Source organism: Bombina bombina, chromosome 1 (assembly GCF_027579735.1).
Source record: "Bombina bombina isolate aBomBom1 chromosome 1, aBomBom1.pri, whole genome shotgun sequence".
Taxonomy (NCBI): domain Eukaryota; kingdom Metazoa; phylum Chordata; class Amphibia; order Anura; family Bombinatoridae; genus Bombina; species Bombina bombina.
The window spans coordinates 1,063,266,070-1,063,291,710 of record NC_069499.1 but is presented as its reverse complement, the minus strand read 5'-3'; the positions used below and the strand labels follow the sequence as shown (position 1 = coordinate 1,063,291,710).

Genomic DNA, 25,641 nt, shown 5'->3' with positions numbered 1-25,641 from the left:
ACCACCAAGATTTCTTACTAGTTTTGAGGTTCGTAGTTTTGATCCTCCATTCTCTAGACCATTTTGTTGAAATTGTTGCAGCTTAGTTATCATTATACCAACTCTACCCATCAAAAGTACTTCTGTTTTGTCTTGGTTTAGTTTCAACCAATTGGCACCCATCAATTCCAAAACATCAGCAAGACATTTATTGACTGAGTTTGGTTTGAAGGAGAGATGTATATTTGTGTGTCATCTACACAACAGTGGTAGCTGAGGCCATTCTGTCTTATATCATCTTCAATTGGAAGCATATACACTGCAAATAACATGGGAGATAAGATGGAACACTGTGGGAATCAACATGCAAAGGGGACAGGTGCAGAGGTGCATACTCTGGATGACACTCTGTGGGTTCTGTCAGACAGAAATTATTTCAATCATCTTAGGACTATACCCCTCAGCCCACAGACATCCTGCAGGCAGTCTAATAAAATACCATGGTCCACAGTGTCAAATGCAACAATTAGGTCAAGGAGGATTAGTACTGAACACTCACCCCTTTTTTTGCCATCAGGAAATCATTTAGTACATGTACCAGCGCAGATTCAGTAATATACCTTGTCCTCAAACCTAACTAACTATTGTTTATTGCCATGCTTCTAGTTGGGTTTCAACTAGATTAGCCTGCAATTCTCAATGCAGTCAGGATCCAGAGAGGGTTTTTTAAGAAAAGGAGTGAGAACTTATTGTTTTAATGATGCTGGAAAGGTTCCTGTCTGCAGAGAGAACTGAGTAATTTTGGTGAAGACTGGTGCAATGAGGTCCTATTTAAAGGCACGGCGGGCCAGGATCCGGATTCCAGGTTGTTGCACACAGCTTTTTTATTGTTTGTATAATGTAGTTTTCATCAATGCAAATAAACCTTGTCTAGTATGATGATAATTTGTTTTGGGGTCTTCTAAGTCCTATGAGAGAGTTGGTTGATGATGGTATGTTAGAATGTATGGTTGACACTTTTTTGGCAAACAAGACAGCAAACTCTTTATATAAAGGTTGAGATAAAATTTAGGCAAGTTGTATTGCCGAGTTTTTCAATTGTGGAGAAAAGCTGAGCTGGTCTATTATTTGCTTTTTTGATGTCTGGTGAGAGGAACTCTGACTTTTTTTGTTTGATTGCTTTTTGGTAACAATTTGTGTGTTCTATCAGTTTAAGTTTATTCTTCACTGTCTGGGATTTCCTCTATCTCAGTTCAAGAGCACACCCTCTCTGTTTTATCTCTCTGACCCACAGAGCTTTATGGTGACTGGTAGGGGGTCACATGCTTTTTGGGGCAATGGAGTCCAAGGCATTCTTCACATTCATATTGAAGTATTCTACCAGAGAGGTAACATTGTCACAACCAACATATGGGTTAGATCAAGATTAGACATTGGTAACTGTGGTCACTTAAATATCCCTGCTCCTGTAGATATGATAGTTCAAAAACTCATATCTACAGGAGCAGGGATATTTAAGTGACTACTAATAGAGAAGTAAAAAAAAATAATTGGTTTATTATTAGGTTTGAGACTTTTACTTAAAGGGCCATAATACCCAAATGTTTAAACACTTGAAAGTGATGTAGCATAGCTGTAAAAAGCTGATTAGAAAATATCACCTGAACATCTCTATGTAAAAAAGAAAGATATTTTACCTCAAAAGTTCCTCAGTAGCCACCTCCCATTGTAAAGGATTTCTAAGCAGCATTTTAGTGTGTTTGTCCTGGGACATCTGAAGGGACTAGCATCGTGCACTCTCATATTATTTCACCAATCAGGTAAAGGAAGCTTACTATGAAATCTCATGAGATCACAGTAAGAGTTCATGACCTCAGCACTGCTGATGCTGATTGGCTGCTGTTCATTTCTTCATTTTTTTTAATTTTTTTACCTGCAGCTGGGAGCAGCTGAGTATAACTTTTTACACAGAACTTACTCTGCTGAGCTGAGGAAATTGTGAGGTAAAATATCTTCCTTTTTTACATAGAGATGCTCAGGTGATATTTTCCTGTCAGCTTTTTACAGTTATACTGCATCAGTTTCAAGTGATTTAGCATATGAGTATTATGTCCCTTTAAGTGGTGAATACAAGGTCTAGTGTGTAGCCACTTGTGTGGGTAGCAGAAGAGACAGCTTGGTTAAAACCCAGTGAATACATCATAAAAAGCAGGACTTGTTCAAACTGTGAGGACTTGAAATTCCCAGGTATAAGACATCTGTGGTGTTCTAAAACTAATGCCGATACCAGGTCTATAAATTCATGCAAAAATTGCTTTCCATCTCCAGGAAATTATTGTGGTTGCCCAACTGAAAAGCGTCTGAGGTTTAAGCTTGTTTTAAAACAGATTGATACACATTCCCCTTTTCTGTTCTACCATGGCTGTGGATTGTTGACTAATTTTGTAGTACTGCTGCTTCTAGAATTGGGCCTGCATTTCCATCAAGCCAAGTTTATGTAATGTACCATAGGTCTGATGATTTAATAAGGTCATAGATATTGTTAGTATTATTTTTTATAGATCTTGCAATACAGAGTACAGGTGTAATGCAGTAATCTAGGGGGTGAGAACGTTTGTTCTTTGTAATTAGTGCTGGATCTTTTATAGGGGTTTGGCTGAAAGTGAGCATGATCACTTTTTCATTTGGAACCATGTCTACAAGTCTTTAGATTTTTAGTGCAGGATATTTGCTTCATTTTCTCTGTTTGTCCATCTCACCTCTGCAGCCTCTATGTGCAAAAGAACATGCTGAGGGATATAACATCAGCATAAAATAAATAGCATTGTTACAAATAATGTTGCGACCACTGGTGCCATGTAGCGCTTAAAACACATGCACTGCACATCAGCGCTATAAAATTGAGTTATACAGATGATAAAATAATAACACTACGTTTTGGTACGTGTTTTTCACCCTCTGACATCACTTTTTACCTGCTCAAATCCTGTTCACAGCAAGTGTAATTCTTTAATCTGATAACATTGCTAAATGAATTAACCTCTACTCAATTTGGTTTACTTTTATCAGGGCCAGACGGAGACGAAAATTAGGCCCGACATTTAGGGCAAAGCATCCCCCTCCCCCAATTTATTATTTGACAGTACTCACAAAAACTCATAAAGACACACTATCACAAACTCTCACACACATAAAGACACACTATCACTAACTCTCACACACAAAGACGCACTATAGCTAACTCACACACAAATAAAGACACACTATCACAAACTCTCTCACACACAAAGACACACTATCACTAACTCTCACACACACACATAAAGACACACTATCACTAACTCTCTCACATACACATAAAGACACAGTATCACAAACTCTCTCTCACACACATAAAGACACTATCACAAACTCTCACACACACACACGAAGACACAGTATCACTAACTCTCACACACACCACAAACACATAGACACACTATCACTAACTCTCACACACATAAAGACACACTATTACTAACACACACACACATACTCACACTATCATTAACTCACACACACATAAACACACTATCACTAACTCACACACACTCATAAAGACACACTATCACTAACTCTCACACACTCATAAAGACACAGTATCACAAACTCTCTCACACACATATAAAGACACTATCACTAACTCACACACACTCATAAACACACACTATCACTAACTCTCACACACTCATAAAGACACACTATCACAAACTCTCACACACAAAGACACACTATCACTAGCACACACACATAAAGACACTATCACTAACACACACACACACACACAAAGACACTATCACTAACTCTCACACACACATAAAGACACACTATCACAAATTCTCACACACACACATAAAGACACACTATCACTAACTCTCACACACAGACGCACTATCGCTAACTCACACACACATAAAGACACACTATCACAAACTCTTTCACACACACATAAAGACACACTATCACTAACTCTCACACACACACATAAAGACACACTATCACTAAATCTCTCACACACACATAAAGACAGTATCACAAACTCTCTCACACACACATAAAGATACACTATCACTAACTCACACACAGACACACTATCACTAACTCTCACACACACACACACATAAAGAAACACTATCACAAACTCTCACACACACACGAAGACACAGAATCACTAACTCACACACACCACAAACACATAAAGACACATTATCACTAACTCTCACACAGATAAAGACACACTATCACTATAACACACACACACACACTATCACTAACTCACACACACTCATAAAGACACACTATCACTAACACACACACATATAAAGACACTATCACTAACACTCACACACACATGAAGACACTATCACTAACTCTCACACACACATAAAGACACACTATCACAAACTCTCACACACACATAAAGACACACTATCACAAACTCTCACACACACATAAAGACACACTATCACTAACTCTCACACACACATAAAGACACACTATCACTAACTCTCACACACACATAAAGACACACTATCACAAACTCTCACACACACATAAAGACACACTATCGCTAACTCACACACACACATAAAGACACACTATCACTAACTCTCTCACACACATAAAGACACACTATCACTAACTCTCACACACACACATAAAGACACACTATCACTAACTCTCACACACAAATACACACTATCACACACACACACACACACACACACACACACATAAAGACACACTATCACTAACTCTCACACACACTAATAAAGACACACTATTACAAACTCTCTCACACACACATAGAGACACACTATTACTTATACTCACACACACAAAGACACACTATCACAAACTCACACACACACATAAAGACACACTATCACAAACTCACACACACAGACACACTATCACTAACTCTCACACACACAAATTCCTGCACACACTCTCACAAGATCCATATATACATACAAAAGCAAATATAAACATGTATTCAAGCCCTATAGGTCTGAGAATGAGAAAAAGTACTCCACTTTTTCTTTCAGTAATGTGCACAAAAATATTTTGCCTTTGCAATTTTTGGCCAAGTGAATAAAATGTGTGTGCACTTTAACCTTGATTGATTGTAGTCTTTTTAAATATAAATAACTATGAGGTTTATTTCTATATACTACATGATGCAGCAAACAAAACACCAGGGGCGCGATCCGATATACGGCGTAGCTTTTGGCGCAAGCGAGGGAACCCACGCCGCCCGTAATTTCACCTCGCACGTCGGGGTATTACCAATACCCTGCCGGCAGTTCCTAAAGTGCCGTAAGTCAGATAACTAGCGATGTCCAGAAATGAGCGTAACTACAAATTTCTGGAGTCGCTAGTGACTTACGGCACTTTAGAAACTGCCGGCGCCTAAGAAAACTAACTAAAATTTTAAATCTCCCATAACTGTCTAACACGCATCCCAAAAATAAGCCCGCCACGTATACCCCTATATCCGCAATCCCCCCTCTCACTCCTAATAATTAATGTATTAACCCCTAAACCGCCATAGCCCACACCGCAAGTAATAACTAAATTATTAACCCCTAAACCGCCATAGCCCACACCGCAATAAACCGATTATAGTATTAACCCCTAAACCGCCATAGCCCACACCACAATAAACCGATTATAGTATTAACCCCTAAACCGCCATAGCCTACATAGCCTATTAAATCTATTAACCCCTAATCTGCCGCCGCCACTATAATAAAGTTATTAACCCCTAAACCTAAGTCTAACCCTAACACACCCCTAACTTAATTATTATTTAAATAAATCTAAATAATATAACTATTATTAACTAAAGTATTCCTATTTGAAACTAAATACTTAACTATAAAATAAACCCTAAGATAGCTACAATATAATTAAGAATTACATTGTAGCTATTTTAGGATTTATTTTTATTTTACAGGCAACTTTGTATTTATTTTAACTAGGTACAATAGCTATTAAGTAGTTAATAACTATTTGATAGCTACCTAGTTAAAATAAATACAAATATACCTGTAAAATAAAACCTAACCTAAGTTACAATTACACCTAACACTACACTATCATTAAATTAATTAAATAAATTAACTACAATTACCTAAAATTAAATACAATTAAATAACAAACTATAGTACAAAAAAACAGTGTAGTGTTAGGTGTATTTGTAACTTAGGTTAGGATTTATTTTACAGGTAACTTTGTAATTATTTTAACTAGGTAGCTATTAAATAGTTATTAACTATTTAATAGCTATTGTACCTAGTTAAAATAAATACAAAGTTGCCTGTAAAATAAAAATAAATCCTAAAATAGCTACAATGTAATTATTAATTATATTGTAGCTATCTTAGGGTTTATTTTATAGGTAAGTATTTAGTTTTAAATAGGAATACTTTAGTTAATAATAGTAATATTATTTAGATTTATTTAAATAATAATTGTTAGGTGGGGTTAGACTTAGGTTTAGGGGTTAATAACTTTATTATAGTGGCGGTGACGTTGGCGGCAGATTAGGGGTTAATAGATTTAATAGGCTATGTGGGCTATGGCGGTTTAAGGGTTAATAATAGAATAGGTTTATTGTGGTGTGGGCTATGGCAGTTTATTGGTTAATACACTTTATTAGTTATTGCGGTGGGTTGACAGGTAGATAGACATTGCGCATGCGTTAGGTATTAATTGTTTTTTTTGCAGGCATTTTAGGGAGTTACGGTGCTCCCATACTCAGCGCAAGGCCTGCTACGGCTGCATTTTATGGCGAGGTGAAAATGGAGTAAGATTTCTCCATTTTCGCCATGTAAGGCCTTGCGCTGGATATTGGATACCGATTTAAGACGCAGTCCCATGTTAGCCTATGGGAGTAAAAATTGCGAGTGACGGGTGAAATATACGCGCTGCATTTAGATGCGGCGCTGTATATAGGATACCAAAAACGACGCTGCATATCGGATAGGGCCCCAGAAAGTTGTATTCATTCCTTAAAATTAAAATGTTGTTACCTTATCTTATCTGCAGAGGTTAGTCGGCTGACAGTTGTAAATGAGTAATTAGATTAACAATCCCAAAGTGTTTAATGTCCCTTTAAATGTTGGAAAAAAATAAAATATTTTTCTCTCCTAACACTAACAGCCTAATCTACAGTGAATAGTAAAGCACCAATATTTATTAAAAAAAAATAAAAAAAATTGAATGCATATAGATTTTATTGTCAAGTATTTCCAACTTGGTATCCAGGTTTAAGGTTGAGTCAGGTTTGGCGAATATGCAGCGCTCAGTACGATAACAGCGCCAGTGTTAGACTGTGTCCCATAATCAACCCCCTGAGCCCTAGAGCTGAGCTGTTCCTCTAGCAGTGGCTTGCTGGTGCCAGCATTGGTCATCATAATCATGGGGGAGGAGGAACTAACCATCCAAATTGTAACTGGAAGCGGTTTGTCATCCTGGAGAGAACTTGAAGGTTAGTTAGTGGCAAAGTGCCACTGCCAACAAGTGCCACTCTTCATCTGCATGTTTAACTTACTTTCATATAACCTCTAGGATCAATATAACACTTAATTTCCCTGTATAAAATGTTGATTGGCTGTAGACAAGATATGACAAAAACTGTTTTCTGCCTGCGCTATATGTTTATTGTGCCGTTGATAAGGTTTTGCAGTCTACCTTTGGCAGCCAAGAGGTTAATAAAAAAGACGAACAATTACGATTAAGTGGTTCTTGGCAGCAAAAAGAATGCAGGGGGTGCCAAACAGATCCTCTGGGTAAATAAAACTTTCACTGAGTGACTCACAGGAGTGAGATTAGTGTCTGGACAAAGCCTCTAGTCACAGCGTCACTGATGCATCAAGGGTGGATATGATGCTGAAGTGTCGTCAAACTTTATTAATTTTTTTTTATTATTGTATTGCTTTGCATATAAACACTATACTGAGTAGACACTGGTATAGACAGACACTGCTCTCTATATATGTATTTCACTGTATTTAGACAGGCGTTGTTCTATATATAGGAATTTTATTGTATATAGACACTGCTCTCTATATATGCATTTCACTGTATTTAGATAGGCGTTGTTCTTTATATAGGTATTTTATTGTATATAGACACTGCTCTCTATATATGCATTTCACTGTATTTAGACAGGCGTTGTTCTATATATAGGTATTTTATTGTATATAGACACTGCTCTCTATATATGCATTTCACTGTATTTAGACAGGCGTTGTTCTATATATAGGAATTTTATTGTATATAGACACTGCTCTCTATATATGCATTTCACTGTATTTAGACAGGTGTTGTTCTATATATAGGAATTTTATTGTATATAGACACTGCTCTCTATATATGCATTTCACTGTATTTAGACAGGTGTTATTCTATATATAGGAATTTTATTGTATATAGACACTGCTCTCTATATATGCATTTCACTGTATTTAGACAGGCGTTGTTCTATATATAGGTATTTTATTGTATATAGACACTGCTCTCTATATATGCATTTCACTGTATTTAGACAGGCGTTGTTCTATATATAGGTATTTTATTGTATATAGACACTGCTCTCTATATATGCATTTCACTGTATTTAGACAGGTGTTGTTCTATATATAGGAATTTTATTGTATATAGACACTGCTCTCTATATATGCATTTCACTGTATTTAGATAGGCGTTGTTCTTTATATAGGTATTTTATTGTATATAGACACTGCTCTCTATATATGCATTTCACTGTATTTAGACAGGTGTTGTTCTATATATAGATATTTTATTGAAAATATACACTGCTCTCTATATATGCATTTCACTGTATTTAGATAGGCGTTGTTCTATATATAGGTATTTTATTGTATATAGACACTGCTCTCTATATATGCATTTCACTGTATTTAGATAGGCGTTGTTCTATATATAGGTATTTTATTGTATATAGACACTGCTCTCTATATATGCATTTCACTGTATTTAGACAGGCGTTGTTCTATATATAGGTATTTTATTGTATATAGACACTGCTCTCTATATATGCATTTCACTGTATTTATACAGGCGTTGTTCTATATATAGGTATTTTATTGTATATAGACACTGCTCTCTATATATGCATTTCACTGTATTTAGACAGGTGTTGTTCTATATATAGGAATTTTATTGTATATAGACACTGCTCTCTATATATGCATTTCACTGTATTTAGACAGGTGTTGTTCTATATATAGATATTTTATTGAAAATATACACTGCTCTCTATATATGCATTTCACTGTATTTAGACAGGCGTTGTTCTATATATAGGTATTTTATTGTATATAGACACTGCTCTCTATATATGCATTTCACTGTATTTAGACAGGTGTTGTTCTATATATAGGAATTTTATTGTATATAGACACTGCTCTCTATATATGCATTTCACTGTATTTAGACAGGTGTTGTTCTATATATAGATATTTTATTGAAAATATACACTGCTCTCTATATATGCATTTCACTGTATTTAGATAGGCGTTGTTCTATATATAGTTTTTTTTCTTGTATATAGCCACTGCTCTCTATATAGACATTTCATTGCAAATAGGCGAGTGCTGCTTTGTGTTAAGAGATTGCACTACATATGCTTTGTATACTGATAGGGCATATCTAGGTTGCAAAAAAAAAAAAAAGATTCAATAGCCGCTACCCAAAACCCAAACCTGCAATGTGCTACTATGTGTATATATATATTGTGTGAATGTTGGTTTTTAGGGTGCTGTAACCTGGAAATATAATGTGTGTACGCTTTAATATAGGGTTACTTCACAAAAGTGTTAATCATTATGATGCATTATTTGTGGAGTATATAGTCAGGGAACTCTAATAATTGCACCAAATAACTACTAATAAAATATAAATCAGTCATGCATTAAAAAATAAAAATAAAAAAAAACTAGGAATCAGAAAATAATGATCTATCTTTAATGACTGTACAATTGCCAATAGGTATAAACATAATGATGTCTGGCTTTGGCTCTCATGTACTATGAAGGTGTTTATGTAACTCAGACTGGTTTATTTGTAGTCTCATGTACTCTCAGTTCATGCATTAATATAAACCTATAAGTCATACTTGTTGCCTGTATATTTATACAATTAGGTGTCTGAAAAACAAACAAAGCAAAAAAAAACAAATTATGCTTACCTGATCATTTTCTTTTCTTCCGCGGGAAAGAGTCCACAGCCGCATTCATTACTTATGGGAAATAAGAACCTGGCCACCAGGAGGAGGCAAAGACCCACCAGCCAAAAGGCATAAATACTCCTCCCACTTCCCCTATCCCCCAGTCATTCAGCCGAGGAAAAAGGAACAGTGGAAGAAGCATCAAGGTGAAAGGGTGCCAGAAAATAAAAACAACAACACCTCAAAAAAAAACGTGCGGGGGGCTGTGGACTCTTTCCCACGGAAGAAAAGAAAATGATCAGGTAAGCATAATTTATGTTTTTCTTCCTAATGGGAAAGAGTCCACAGCCACATTCATTACTTATGGGAAATTTATACCCAAGCCAAAAAGGACACAGAATGCCAAAACGGGAGGGTAAGAGGCGGACCAATAAAGGCACCCACCTAAAAACAGATTCCCAAGAAACACAAAGTCCCAGTTCGTCCGAAACAGGGAACGAAAAACATTTTGCAAAAAGCGGTCCCAGAGACACAAATCTACCAACAGTCCAAAGAACCTAGATAGAACCACGAGTGAGCCCACCGAGAGCACCCACCTCCAGGACAGCATCTGACAGGGGCAACAACCCCGCCACAGCCCCTCAACCAAGCGAGTGACCCCGACTAAAAATTCCCAGAGGGAAGATAGAAGAAAGGAGCACCGCCCAGGGTGACAAGGGGACAACCCTAAGCCACTCAGTAGGCTACGCCCGAGCAGACTATATGAAAAGTCCGGAAGGGACCAGAGAGAAACAAACGAATCTCAAAACCAGCCAAAGCCAAAACAGCGAGACAATGTGGACACACGTCACCAAATAAATGAGGACGTGATGGAAAAACCATCACCCCAGAGAGCAGGTGAAAACAGACCAAGTCCCACACCCCAGACCACAAGAGACTGAGAATGTCTCACAAGCAAGTAAAAATTTCCGTAGCCAGAGAAAAAACTCAGTAGAGAAACAGAAAAAGAATGATAAAAACCAGTGGCGCAAAAAATAAGCAGAGCCCCCATCCGAAAACAGATACGAAACATCCCGCTCCTGTGCAACTGAAACAGTGCAAACCAACACTACACCACTATGGACCACAGAACATCGGAACATCCTTCCTGAATCAAACTTCCTGATCAAGGAGATCCCAAGGATCCAACTTCCCCAGAGGGTTCTGAAAAAACACCCCACAAGGAACCTCAAAGTGCATGCTAGCATTCAAGGAACAGCAGTTGCCCCAGGGACAACAGCAACCCTCCGCAAGCTGGGTAGTAAAACTAACCGTAGGTCAAATTAGTCGACCAATAGAAACCGTCCCTTACACAAAGGTAAGGGAAGAACCACCCGGCATGCTTGAGAAAAGTGACCAGATCCCGGGAAAAAAACCCTGAAACCTGAGTACACAACCTCTAAGGACAAGCCCACAGGAAACAGATAGAAAATAGCAATTAATCACAGCTGAGTACAAACTCAGGAACTGCAACCTGCTAGACAGACAAGCTAACCCCCAAGCCACCTGGACTCAATAGCTTACCAGCAGACAAGAAAAAGACTGCAGCTGTTTCCCAACAGTAAGGCTTCCGCTTACTCTGCAGCGAGGCTGATCCAAGAGAGACAGGAATCCCTCAGGAAAAACCGCAAGACAGGGAGAACGTGTCCCCAGGACCCCCAACCAATCAACAAATGATTGCACAGCACAAATGACCAAAAATGACCAGCGCAAATCCTAGGACCAAAAGGAAACCAGACCTCTCAGAACCCAACAAAAGGGCCAAGACTGAGAGCAACCGCTCGATCCCCCATAACACAGCAAAAAGCGACCAACAAGTCCAACCCATGCACCGCGAACAAGTCTGCAGCAGGCAGAGACAACGGGGAAAGATGACAAAACGAGCTAGAACTAGTCCTAGACGCGAAAAAGGAATGGGAAAAAGGAACCCCTTTACAAGAAAGCCCAGCGCCTATCCTGTGCCAAGGTATCAAACCGAAATTACCCTAGACTCCCTAAAAGGGAGACAATAGGACCCATCCTGACCCAACCCCAAATCCTAGGGGCGTAACAGGAACATACAGATAGGACAAAGAGCTAGACTGCTCCAAAACCTAGATACTCCCCCGAGAACCACAATGGAATCATAAAGAAGGAAAACTTCCATAAGTCAACGCCCAAGGCAACCTGCCACAAGCCAACCAGTGGTAGGCTATCTCAATGAGGAAAAGGAACTTTAAATCAAATCCAAGATGACACAATAGATACTGTGAACCACACCCGCAGCATGAGACCATTAGAGAAAAACCCTTAACCAGTAGCCCGAGGTACAGAACTTCAAGAACCGAGCCCATCACAGGCCCAAACCGCCAAGGGGCAATAAAGACGACCAGAACTCCAGTGACATCCAAAATCCCATCAGATGGGAAAGACTCAAGGAGAACCATCAACAGGAGCTCAAAAAGGCATAACCGCTCCACACGGTAAGGACCACACCCCTCAGATCAGGGATGCAAAGGGACACCACCGGTCCCGACATCGGGTGCGGACTGACATGGAACAGCCCAAGTGCTTCCGACATCCAGACCCAAAGGTCCAGAAAAATAGTGTTTTTTTAAAAAACAAAAAACAAATAGCTGAACAAGCAGTAGGTCCTGCCGTACCAGCCATGCTTAACATGCATCACTAACAAGTAACAAGTCACACTCAAAACTCCGGAAAAAAATCTGGGAACAACTTCCATAGAAGCACTTGAATCAAGCAATCTCAGAATCCCCATAGGGAAACAGAAAGAAAAGTAATCCTAACCGGATAAAAGAAAAAAACAAGGGCACCTGCAGGAATTCACTCAGAAGGAACTATGTTTCCACAGGAACTGCCAAACAGAAACCGTAACCTCCAGAAAAAAAGACTGGGAAAGCTCACAGTAGACCGACCCGGAGAGAGACACATCCCCCACTAGCCTATCTTGAAGAACCTTGTGAGAACCAAGACGGATCATAAAGGAAATGATCCCCCAATAAATCAAAAGTTTGTCTTAGGACACGCAGCCACACAATCCTATAACAAAATGAGCAGCAAGGGGGAACAAACACCCCCGGGGGAATATTATAGTGCCATTCACGGTTTCAATGCCCGGAATAGGCAGACAGGCACATAACTGCAAGAAAACTTCAGGGTCCTGTAATCATCCGAGGGCCTCTCAGAATTACAATCCTCATCCGAGGACGATTTGGAATCGGATATAAAAATAGTCCCGGCATTGGAATCCTCCATGGCTTAAGACTGTACAAGATAAACAGATAGTGGAAAAAAGTGACTGGCACCTGACACCAATAGCTGGGGGCACTTACCTATGACCAGACCTCAGCAGGGCAGACTCTTTCCACCGTCCCCACACAGTCAGGAATGTGGAAGGGGAAGAAGCCCGGTCACCAGATGCCCCGCGAAATTCCAAAAAGCGTGCCCCTAAAGGGCGGCAAAAACCAGGCCCACAGAAAAAGTTAAGCAAGTCTGAATAAAATAGGCATAACCCGAAGGTATAGTTCCAGGCTGTGTAAACCACCACCGAAAGAACAAGCCAATATGTGCCACATAGGCATGTGTCTCGGCCCCAGAGCCCCTATGCACATACACAAGCAGGTTGAATCACATAAGAAACATGATAAAAAATAAACCCTTACCCGTTCACTATCCACCCTAAGGAGGAATTATCCTGTGATTCCCAGATCGTAGCAAAAGGTGCCTCAGTGAGGCCCTTACTTGACTGTCATAATAATCACATTACAGATAACAGAATAAAATGAAACAATCTTACCGGAATCTACGCTGTGGAACAGGAACACAGCCCTTCAAGTGTGAGGAATAGTAGCATCGCCTCCGTCATGGACTTGTGAATATGAGTCGGGATGGTGTCACAGGGGAAGCTCCCACTGCATCTCTGGACTCTCACTTTCCCCCAGGCCCTCCACGAGAGACTGACAGGACTACTTAAAACTTCCGTCCCATGTCGAAGGGTAGCACCCTCCATAAGAGACATATGAAAATAAAAGTAAAATAATTTTTAAAGAAACCAACCTCCTGGGATGAAAGGCGAAGAATGACTAGGGGATAGGGGAAGTGGGAGGAGTATATATGCCTTTTGTCTGTTGGGTCTTTGCCTCCTCCTGGTGGCCAGGTTCTTATTTCCCATAAGTAATGAATGCGGCTGTGGACTCTTTCCCATTAGGAAGAAAAACAGCTACAGGTACAAATCCCCAAATCCAAAATTCCAAAATCTAAACTTATTCTGAAATCCAAACTTTTTTTTTATTAATATTTTTTAAATAATAAAATCGTCAAAAGTTACTATATTTATTTAAAACAATAAATATTACCTTTCTGGCTACAATACTGTACTATCTACCTGAGGGTACTATTTATACAAATGTATTAAACATTAAATAAAACTACCTTTATGATGTATTTATAAGCTGTATTATGATGTGTAAATATTGCCTAAATTACATAAGATGTTGTTTATACTTGTTGTTCCCGTTCCCTCCAAACTGTCCCATTTTACAGATGCAAATATTCCAAAATCCAAACCTTTTTCTGGTCCCAAGCAGCTTGGATAAAGTACCTGTAACTGTATTACTTTCAGAAGGGAGAACTGTGAAGATTGTTATGGTTAGGATCTTGCCATGACAAACCTACCATTTTTTTCACACTAATAGGGTAAAGTTTATTACAGAGTGGCAAGATATCTGCACACACAGTGAAGAAGTTTGTTGTGATGACTGATAAGGTATAGCATAACAAGCTGGTAAGCACTGGATGCAGCCTTTATACATGGGGCTCGATTTATCTTCAAGATGAAAGGCAGGGCCCTCTTACCTTATGATCTATGTAATTGTCTCCTGTTTATTGCACCCCATCACTGTATACTTATTGTTTTAAAAGATAGATAATCCCTTTATTACCCATTCCCCAGTTTTGCATAACCAACACAGTTATAATAATATACTTTTAACCTCTGTGATTATCTTGTATCTAAGCCTCTGCAAACTGCCCCTTTTTTCAGTTCTTTTGACAGACTTGCAGTCTAGCCAATCAGTGCCTGCTCCCAGATAACTTCTCGTGCACGAGCACAGTGTTATCTATATGAAATACGTGAACTAACACCCTCTAGTGGTGAAAAACTGTTAAAATGCAATCTGAAAGAGGTGGGCTTCAAGGTCTAAGAAATTAGCATATGAACCTTCTAGGTTAAGCTTTCAACTAAGAATACCAAGAGAACAAAGCAAAATTGGTGATAAAAGTAAATTGGAAAATTGTTTAAAATTACATGCTCTATCTGAATCATGAAAGTTTATTTTGGCCTAGACTGTCCCTTTAATGTTACAGTGCTGCATAATGTGTTGGTGCTTTATAAATAAATGATAATAATAAAAAAAACATTTTATTTCTATATTAGAAATTACTTGTTCTGTTACATAAAAACTAATCATAAATTATAATCTAAACCAATATTACAATGTAAGACAATATTATAATGTTAAACATGGATCCATGTAACACCATGAGCTCAAAATTAAATATAAAAGATGAAAAGGGGAGAAATTCCTTGACTATAATGTGGACCATTTGTCTATTAGTCACAGAAATGCAAATCTGTGATGAAACCGTGTTCAATCCTAAGGTGATGAGCAAAAAAGGCAATGATGTGCAAAAACAGCAAAATATTCAATGGTGTGCATAAAAAGAGACGAAAAAACAAAAATCAAGAGTCTTGATAAAGGCCTATGATAAGGCCGAAATGCGTTGACAGTATATGCTAAGCCTATTTCCTTTACATACAAAGAGTCCTTAGCGTTATTGCACTATTGTACTTCTTTTTGCTTCCAAGTTTTTTTAACACTACACATAGGAGGATCTTCTTTGAAAAATCAACATTCTCCAAATAGGATTCTCTTTAATTTACTATTGGAACTTTATTTTTCATTTTAGATATTTTTTCAAACATTTTTTCACATATTTTTACACATATTTATCACCAGTCTTTTGGATTTTTGATTTTTCGTCTTTTTATGCACACCATTGCATTTTTTGTTGTTTTTGCACATCATTGCCTTTTTGCTCATCACTTTAGGATTGGACACGGTTTCATCACAGATTTCCATTTCTGTGACTAATAGACTAATGCCATTATTAACGTGGTCCACATTATAGTCAAAGAATTTCTCCCCTTTTCCTCTTTTATATTTAATTGGGAGCTCATGGTGTTACATCAGGGGTGTCCAAACTTTGCTCTCCAGAGGTTTTGGAACTACATTTCCCATGATGCTCAGCTAGATAAAATGCTCGCTGAAAATGTAGTTCCAAAACCTCTGGAGAGCAAAGTTTGGACACCCCTGTGTTACATGGATCCATGTTTAACATTATAATATTGTTTTACATTGTAATATTGTTTTAGATTATAATTTATGATTAGTTTTTATGTAACAGAATTAATACTTTCTAATATAGAAGTAACACGTTCAATACATTTTACATATATCCCTTATATGTCTTTGCCTTCCGTTAGGCGCTCCTAATCTTATTCCTATTTTATTACCTCTTTCTGGGGTGGCTAGGTACCCATTTTTAGGTGCTTTAAGGCAGCGATACACCAAGCGCTGGGTTAATTATTAATTTCTTCTAAAATGCAAGTCTGTCAAAAGAACTGAAATAAGGGTGCAGTCTGCAGAGGTTAAGATACAAGGTAATCACAGAGGTAAAAAGTATATTAATATAACTGTGTTGGTTATGTGAGCCTGTGGAATGCATAATAAAGGGATTAGCTAGCTTTTTAAAAAATAACAATTCTGGAGTAGACAGTCCCTTTAACTATTGAAAAACAACTGCAGCAAACAATGTGTTAATGTTGTAATAACTTTAAAAATCTACTGCTCTAATCTATTGGAAGACTGCAAAAATAATGTAATTACACTGTGTTTATTGTCCTTTTAAATCCAAAAGGTGCGGCAGTAACTTTTCCCTGAACAGAACCAATAAAGAAGATCTTCACAGCTTCACTGTAATATTTGTTGTACAGTCACTGTAGCAAAATGTCCTTTTCACAGTATTTTTACCCTAAGGTGAAATGCTAAAAGTCACAAGAGGGATCAGCACAGGAATATTACAGTTACTTTCAATTTTATTTTATATTAGTAAGAAAAAAAAAGATATCAAGTTCCTGTGAAATAGGAATGCGAATACATTTCAGTAATATACTCTTTGGAACTGCTGAGATATTATGACACATTTCCCTTCAAGCTATTGCTATTTCTGAATCTTCATAAATCACTATTACTTTGGTTAAATAAAATATTACCTTGGGCTTACAGCAAAGGTTACATAGGTTAGTATCACAGAATTGTAACTTCATCGTCTAAAATAAAATGGTTATATGATAGCTAGTGTGTTATCCCATGTTTGCTAAATAACGCTAAACCCATCTGATTTCAACTGTCTCATAGACACTTCAGCACCTAAGTGCAGTATTAGATTTGTTTAGCAATAAATAAAAAAAAAAAGTTTAAGCACACGGTTTATAGAGCAAGTAAATGTGTGAGTGTGTGGGTATGTATGTATGTATATATACAGTATATATACAGTATATATATATATATATATATAAAATAATATTCTCTGGTTAGAGTGCTTTACCATGGGCCTGTAATATTAAAGTGGAGCTGACATTGCTTAAAGGGACATGAAACCCAATTTTTTTCTTTCGTAATTCAAAGAAAGCCAGCAATTTTAAAGAACTGTATTTCTATAATATTTTTTTTCGTTCTCTTGGTATCCTTTGTTGAAAAGCATATCTAGATAGGCTCAGGGGCTGCTGATTGGTGGTTGCGCATGTATGCCTCATGTTTTGGCTCACCCATGTGCATTGCTGTTTCTTCAACAAAAGATACTAAGTAAAGGAAGGCAAATAGATGTTAGAAGTAAATTGGAAAGCAGTTTAATATTGTATTATCTATCTAAATCATGAAAGAAAAAAATAGTGTTTCATGTCCATTTAAGCGCAGCCTATACATTCAATGGATATCGCGAACACACTATTTTGCGCTTGTATTACAAGTTGAAAGTTATAGGTTGCATTCGAGTGAAAGCCAAAACTGTGCTAGAATGTTTAGCGCACCTTGTTTAGGGTTAAAATAAAGCTGTACAAAACACATTAAAATAAAGTATTACATGCATATATCATTTAAATATGAATAACAAAAAAAGTTTTTATAAAGGTTAAATGGATATGGCAAAATGTTGGACTGGTAAGGACTTTAATGTACAGGCGTACCTTAGAGATATTGCGGATTTGGTTCCAGACCACCGCAATAAAGAGAATAATAGCAATAAAGTGAGTCATACTAATTTTTTTGTTTCCCAGTGTATATAAATCTATATTTTCACTATACTGTAGTCTATTAAGCGTGTAACAGCATGGTCTAAAAAAATTGGGCCAGATTACAAGGGGAGCTCTAATAAACGCTCCCAGTGACCAAAGGGCTCTAATTCACTTACAGTCATGTGAAAAATTAAGTACACTCTCTGTGAATTCTATGGTTTTACGTATTAGGACATAACAATCATCTAGGCTTAGCAGGTCTTAAAATTAGGTAAATATAACTTCAGATGAACAACAACACATAACCTATTACACCATGTCATGAATTAATTAACAGAAATAAACCCACAATGGAGAAGCCATGTGTAAAAAAAGCAAAATGTATGCTTACCTGATAAATTTATTTATTTCCGGGCATGGAGAGTCCACAAATTTATTCTAATTACTAGTGGGAACTCAACTCCTGGCCAGCAGGAGGAGGCAAAGAGCACCCCAGCAGAGCTGTTAATGCCCAGCCATTCGGCAGAAGGAAAATGGAAAAAGATGATAACACAAAGATATAGAGGTGCCTGAGGTTTGTACCAAAAAAATGAGCCGTCTTAAATGAATATAAGGGCAGGTCGTGGACTCTCCATGCCCGGAAAGAAAGAAATTTATCAGGTAAGCATGAATTTTATTATATTTCCTATGGCATGGAGAGTCCACAAATTCATTCTAATTACTAGTGGGAACCAATACCCAAGCTACAGGATACAGAATGAAAGGGAGGGAGAACAAACAGGCGGACCTAAACAGAAGGCACCACCGCTTGAAGAACCCTTCTCCCAAAGGAAGCCTCAGGCGAGGCAAAAGTATAAAATTTATAGAATTTGGCAAAAGTATGCAAAGTGGACCAAGTGGTTGCCTTGCAGATTTGCGCCACAAATGCTTCATTTTCGAAAACCCAAGAAGAAGAGACAGCCCAAAAGGAATGAGTCTTAATTCTCTCAGGAGGCTGTTATCCAGCTGATTCATAAACTAACCGGATAACACTTCTCAACCAGAGAGAAGGAGATGTAGAAGTGGCCTTCTGACCTTTACACTTAGCAGAGAAAACAACGAACAGGGCAAAAGTGTGTCGAAAAACCTTTGTTGCCTGTAGATAATATGTTAGAGTACGCACAACTTCCAGGTTGTGCAACAGGCGTTCCGTCTGAGAAGAAGAATTAGGACAAAACAAAGGAACAATAATTTCCTGGTTGATGTTACGATCTGAAACAACCTTGGGAAGAAATTCCAACTTGGTACAAAAGGACCGTCTTATCCATGACAAAAAACAAAGGCCTAGATTTAGAGTTTTGTCGGTAAGGACCCGCGTAGCTAACGCCGGCTTTTTTCTGGTTGCACCATAAAAATAACTCTGGTATTGAGAGTCCACAAAAAGGCTGCGTTAGGCTCCAAAAAAGGAGCGTAGAGCATTTTTAACGCAGCTTCAACTCTCGATACCAGAGTTGCTTACGCAAGCGGCCAGCCTCAAAAACGTGCTCGTGCACGATTCCCCCATAGGAAACAATGGGGCTGTTTGAGCTGAAAAAAAAACCTAACACCTGCAAAAAAGCCGCGTTCAGCTCCTAACGCAGCCCCATTGTTTGCTATGGGGAAACACTTCCTACGTCTGCACCTAACACCCTAACATGTACCCCGAGTCTAAACACCCCTAACCTTACACTTACTAACCCCTATTCTGCCGCCGCCGCTATCGCTGACCCCTGTATATTATTATTAACCCCTAATCTGCCGCTCCGTAAACCGCCGCAACCTACGTTATCCCTATGTACCCCTAATCTGCTGGCCCTAACACCGCCGACCCCTATATTATATTTAGTAACCCCTAATCTGCCCCCCTCAACGTCGCCTCCATCTGCCTACACTTATTAACCCCTAATCTGCCGAGCGGACCGCACCGCTACTATAATAAAGTTATTAACCCCTAATCCGCATCACTAACCCTATAATAAATAGTATTAACCCCTAATCTGCCCTCCCTAACATCGCCGACACCTAACTTCAAACATTAACCCCTAATCTGCCGACCGGAGCTCACCGATACTATAATAAATGTATTAACCCCTAAAGCTAAGTCTAACCCTAACACTAACACCCCCCTAAATTAAATATAATTTTAATCTAACGAAATTAATTAACTCTTATTAAATAAATTATTCCTATTTAAAGCTAAATACTTACCTGTAAAATAAATCCTAATATAGCTACAATATAAATTATAATTACATTGTAGCTATTTTAGGATTAATATTTATTTTACATGCAACTTTGTAATTATTTTAACCAGGTACAATAGCTATTAAATAGTTAAGAACTATTTAATAGTTACCTAGTTAAAATAATAACAAAATTACCTGTAAAATAAATCCTAACCTAAGTTACAATTAAACCTAACACTACACTATCAATAAATAAATTAAATAAAATACCTATAATTATCTACAATTAAACCTACCACTACACTATCAATAAATAAATTAAATACAATACCTACAAATAACTACAATGAAATAAATTATCTAAAGTACAAAAAATAAAAAAGAACTAAGTTACAAAAAATAAAAAAATATTTACAAACATAAGAAAAATATTACAACAATTTTAAACTAATTACACCTACTCTACGCCCCCTAATAAAATAACAAAGACCCCCAAAATAACAAAATGCCCTACCCTATTCTAAATTACTACATTTCAAAGCTCTTTTACCTTACCAGCCCTGAACAGGGCCCTTTGCGGGGCATGCCCCAAGAAATTCAGCTCTTTTGCCTGTAAAAAAAACCATACAATACTCCCCCCCCAACATTACAACCCACCACCCACATACCCCTAATCTAACCCAAACCCCCCTTAAATAAACCTAACACTAAGCCCCTGAAGATCTTCCTACCTTGTCTTCACCCTACCAGGTTCACCGATCCGTCCTGAAGAGCTCCTCCGATGTCCTGATCCAAGCCCAAGCGGGGGGCTGAAGAGGTCCATGATCCGGCTGAAGTCTTCATCCAAGCGGGAGCTGAAGAGGTCCATGATCCGGATGAAGTCTTCATCCAAGCGGGAGCTGAAGAGGTCCATGATCCGGATGAAGTCTTCTATCAACGGCATCTTCAATCTTCTTTCTTCCGGATCCATCTTGCAGACCTCCGACGCGGAACATCCTCTTCTCCCAACGCCTACTAGCCGAATGACGGTTCCTTTAAGGGACGTCATCCAAGATGGCGTCCCTCGAATTCCGATTGGCTGATAGGATTCTATCAGCCAATCGGAATTAAGGTAGGAATATTCTGATTGGCTGATGGAATCAGCCAATCAGAATCAAGTTCAATCCGATTGGCTGATTCGATCAGCCAATCAGATTGAGCTTGCATTCTATTGGCTGTTCCGATCAGCCAATAGAATGCAAGCTCAATCTGATTGGCTGATTGGATCAGCCAATCGGATTGATCTTGATTCTGATTGGCTGATTCCATCAGCCAATCAGAATATTCCTACCTTAATTCCGATTGGCTGATAGAATCCTATCAGCCAATCAGAATTCGAGGGACGCCATCTTGGATGACGTCCCTTAAAGGAACCGTCATTCGGCTAGTAGGCGTCGGGAGAAGAGGATGTTCCGCGTCGGAGGTCTGCAAGATGGATCCGGAAGAAAGAAGATTGAAGATGCCGTTGATAGAAGACTTCATCCGGATCATGGACCTCTTCAGCTCCCGCTTGGATGAAGACTTCATCCGGATCATGGACCTCTTCAGCTCCCGCTTGGATGAAGACTTCAGCCGGATCATGGACCTCTTCAGCCCCCCGCTTGGGCTTGGATCAGGACATCGGAGGAGCTCTTCAGGACGGATCGGTGAACCTGGTAGGGTGAAGACAAGGTAGGAAGATCTTCAGGGGCTTAGTGTTAGGTTTATTTAAGGGGGGTTTGGGTTAGATTAGGGGTATGTGGGTGGTGGGTTGTAATGTTGGGGGGGGTATTGTATGTTTTTTTTTACAGGCAAAAGAGCTGAATTTCTTGGGGCATGCCCCGCAAAGGGCCCTGTTCAGGGCTGGTAAGGTAAAAGAGCTTTGAAATGTAGTAATTTAGAATAGGGTAGGGCATTTTGTTATTTTGGGGGTCTTTGTTATTTTATTAGGGGGCTTAGAGTAGGTGTAATTAGTTTAAAATTGTTGTAATATTTTTCTTATGTTTGTAAATATTTTTTTATTTTTTGTACTTTAGATAGTTTATTTCATTGTAGTTATTTGTAGGTATTGTATTTAATTTATTTATTGATAGTGTAGTGTTAGGTTTAATTGTAACTTAGGTTAGGATTTATTTTACAGGTAATTTTGTTATTATTTTAACTAGGTAACTATTAAATAGTTCTTAACTATTTAATAGCTATTGTACCTGGTTAAAATAATTACAAAGTTGCATGTAAAATAAATATTAATCCTAAAATAGCTACAATGTAATTATAATTTATAGTGTAGCTATATTAGGATTTATTTTACAGGTAAGTATTTAGCTTTAAATAGGAATAATTTATTTAATAAGAGTTAATTAATTTCGTTAGATTAAAATTATATTTAACTTAGGGGGGTGTTAGTGTTAGGGTTAGACTTAGCTTTAGGGGTTAATACATTTATTAGAATAGCGGTGAGCTCCGGTCGGCAGATTAGGGGTTAATAATTGAAGTTAGGTGTTGGCGATGTTAGGGAGGGCAGATTAGGGGTTAATACTATTTATTATAGGGTTAGTGAGGCGGATTAGGGGTTAATAACTTTATTATAGTAGCGGTGCGGTCCGCTCAGCAGATTAGGGGTTAATAAGTGTAGGCAGGTGGAGGCGACGTTGTGGGGGGCAGATTAGGGGTTAATAAATATAATATAGGGGTCGGCGGTGTTAGGGGCAGCAGATTAGGGGTACATAGCTATAATGTAGGTGGCGGCGCTTTGCGGTCGGCAGATTAGGGGTTAATTATTGTAGGTAGCTGGCGGCGACGTTGTGGGGGGCAGATTAGGGGTTAATAAATATAATACAGGGGTCGGCGGTGTTAGGGGCAGCAGATTAGGGGTACATAAGTATAACGTAGGTGGCGGTCGGCAGATTAGGGGTTAAAAAAATTTAATCGAGTGGCGGCGATGTGGGGGGGCCTCAGTTTAGGGGTACATAGGTAGTTTATGGGTGTTAGTGTACTTTAGAGTACAGTAGTTAAGAGCTTTATGAACCGGCGTTAGCCCAGAAAGCTCTTAACCACTGACTTTTTTCCTGCGGCTGGAGTTTTGTCGTTAGATGTCTAACGCTCACTTCAGACACGACTCTAAATACCGGAGTTAGAAAGATCCCATTGAAAAGATAGGATACGCAATTGACGTAAGGGGATCTGCGGTATGGAAAAGTCGCGGCTGAAAAGTGAGCGTTAGACCCTATTTTGAGTGACTCCAAATACCGGAGTTAGCCTAAAACCAGCGTTAGGAGCCTCTAACGCTGGTTTTCACAGCTAACTCCAAACTCCAAATCTAGGCCAAAGTAAGGGTAATCATACTGTGAGTTGAAAGCTCAGAAACTCTGCAAATAGAAGAAAAAGCAAGGAGAAACTAAAAGTTTCCAGATAAAAACTTAATGTCAACAGAGTGCATAGGCTCAAACAGAGCCTTCTGCAGAACTTTAAAAACAAAATTAAGGCTCCATGGCGGAGCAACAGGTTTTAACATAGGCCTGAATTTGACCAAGTCCTGAACAAAAGACTGACAACATCTGGCAGGTCTGACAGACATATAAGCAGAGTACTGACTAACAGGCCCTTCTCCAGGTCATTCTTAAGAAAGGACAAAATGAAGGGAACCCTCACCCAACTTCAAAAGAAAACCATTGGAATCGCACCAATAAAAGGTATTTACGCCCTTATGAAAAATCTTGTGAGTACCAGCTACAAGCTTGAAGCATGGAATCAATAACCATGTCCAAAAACCTTGTCAAGAAAAGGCTACGCGAACAATCTCCAAGCAGTCAGTTGCAGAGAATCTAGGTTTTAATGTAGGAAAGGACCCTGAGTAGAAGATCCTTCCTCAGGGAAATTTCCACGGGGGAGATGATGACATCCTTACCAGATTCACACAACAAATATTGCGAGTCCAAGTAGGAGCGAATAGAATCAACAAAGCCATTAGACCAATTACCTTCAATTACAGAGTCACTGGTAGACGTACAGAGGACTGAAGTGAAAGACAAGTAACAAAAGCTTGGATTTTCTGACCTCCGACAAATTCTTTATGAAGATAGACACCAAGAACGTCCCCAGCAAACATACCCTGGTGTCTGGTACCAAGGAAGTCATTTCCAGATTCACTTTCCACCTGAGAAAGCGCAGAATCAACAGAGAATCAGAATGGGATCTTGCTAAATGAAAAGGTGGCACCAGAACCAAATTATCGTCCAGGTACAGAGCCACTGCAAATCCCAGAGATCTGATCACTACCAAAAGAGCCCCTAGAACCTTTGAAAAGAATTGAGGAGCAGTGGCAAGTCCGAAAGGAAGAGCCACAGATTGGAAGTATTTGCCCAGAAAGGCAAACCGCAGAAATTTGAAATGTTTCTTGAGAATAAGAACATGAATGTACGCGTCCTTCGGGTCAATGTTAGTCATGCATAGACCCTACTGAACCTAAGGGAGAATAAAATGGATAGTCAACATCATGAAGGGCAGAACCTTGAGAGATCTGTTAAGGTACTTGTTCTGTTAGAGGAACTGGCAGCAGATACTCCTTGACAGGAAAGATCCTGCACACAGCTTAAGAAAGCCTCTCTCCTTATCTGGCTTTTAAATAGCCTAAACAGGAGAAATCTGCCTTGGAAGACTCCTACTTCGTATCCCTGGTAGACTATTCCCCTGCCCAAGGATTTGTGACATTGCGATCCAAGCCTTCTGAAAGATAGAAAGCCAACCCCCCACCTGATACAAGACTGAATCTGGGGCGTACCCTTGCTGATTTGGATTCAGAGGAAGTCTTC

The 25,641-nt window shown here is 38.6% G+C and overlaps 1 protein-coding gene across 5 annotated transcripts in view; it reads right to left on the bottom strand.

The window, feature by feature from the left end:
• SULF2 (sulfatase 2) overlaps positions 1-25,641 on the bottom strand; it is a 904,152-nt gene that overhangs the window by 351,795 nt on the left and 526,716 nt on the right. The gene's annotated exons all lie outside the window — the stretch shown is intronic.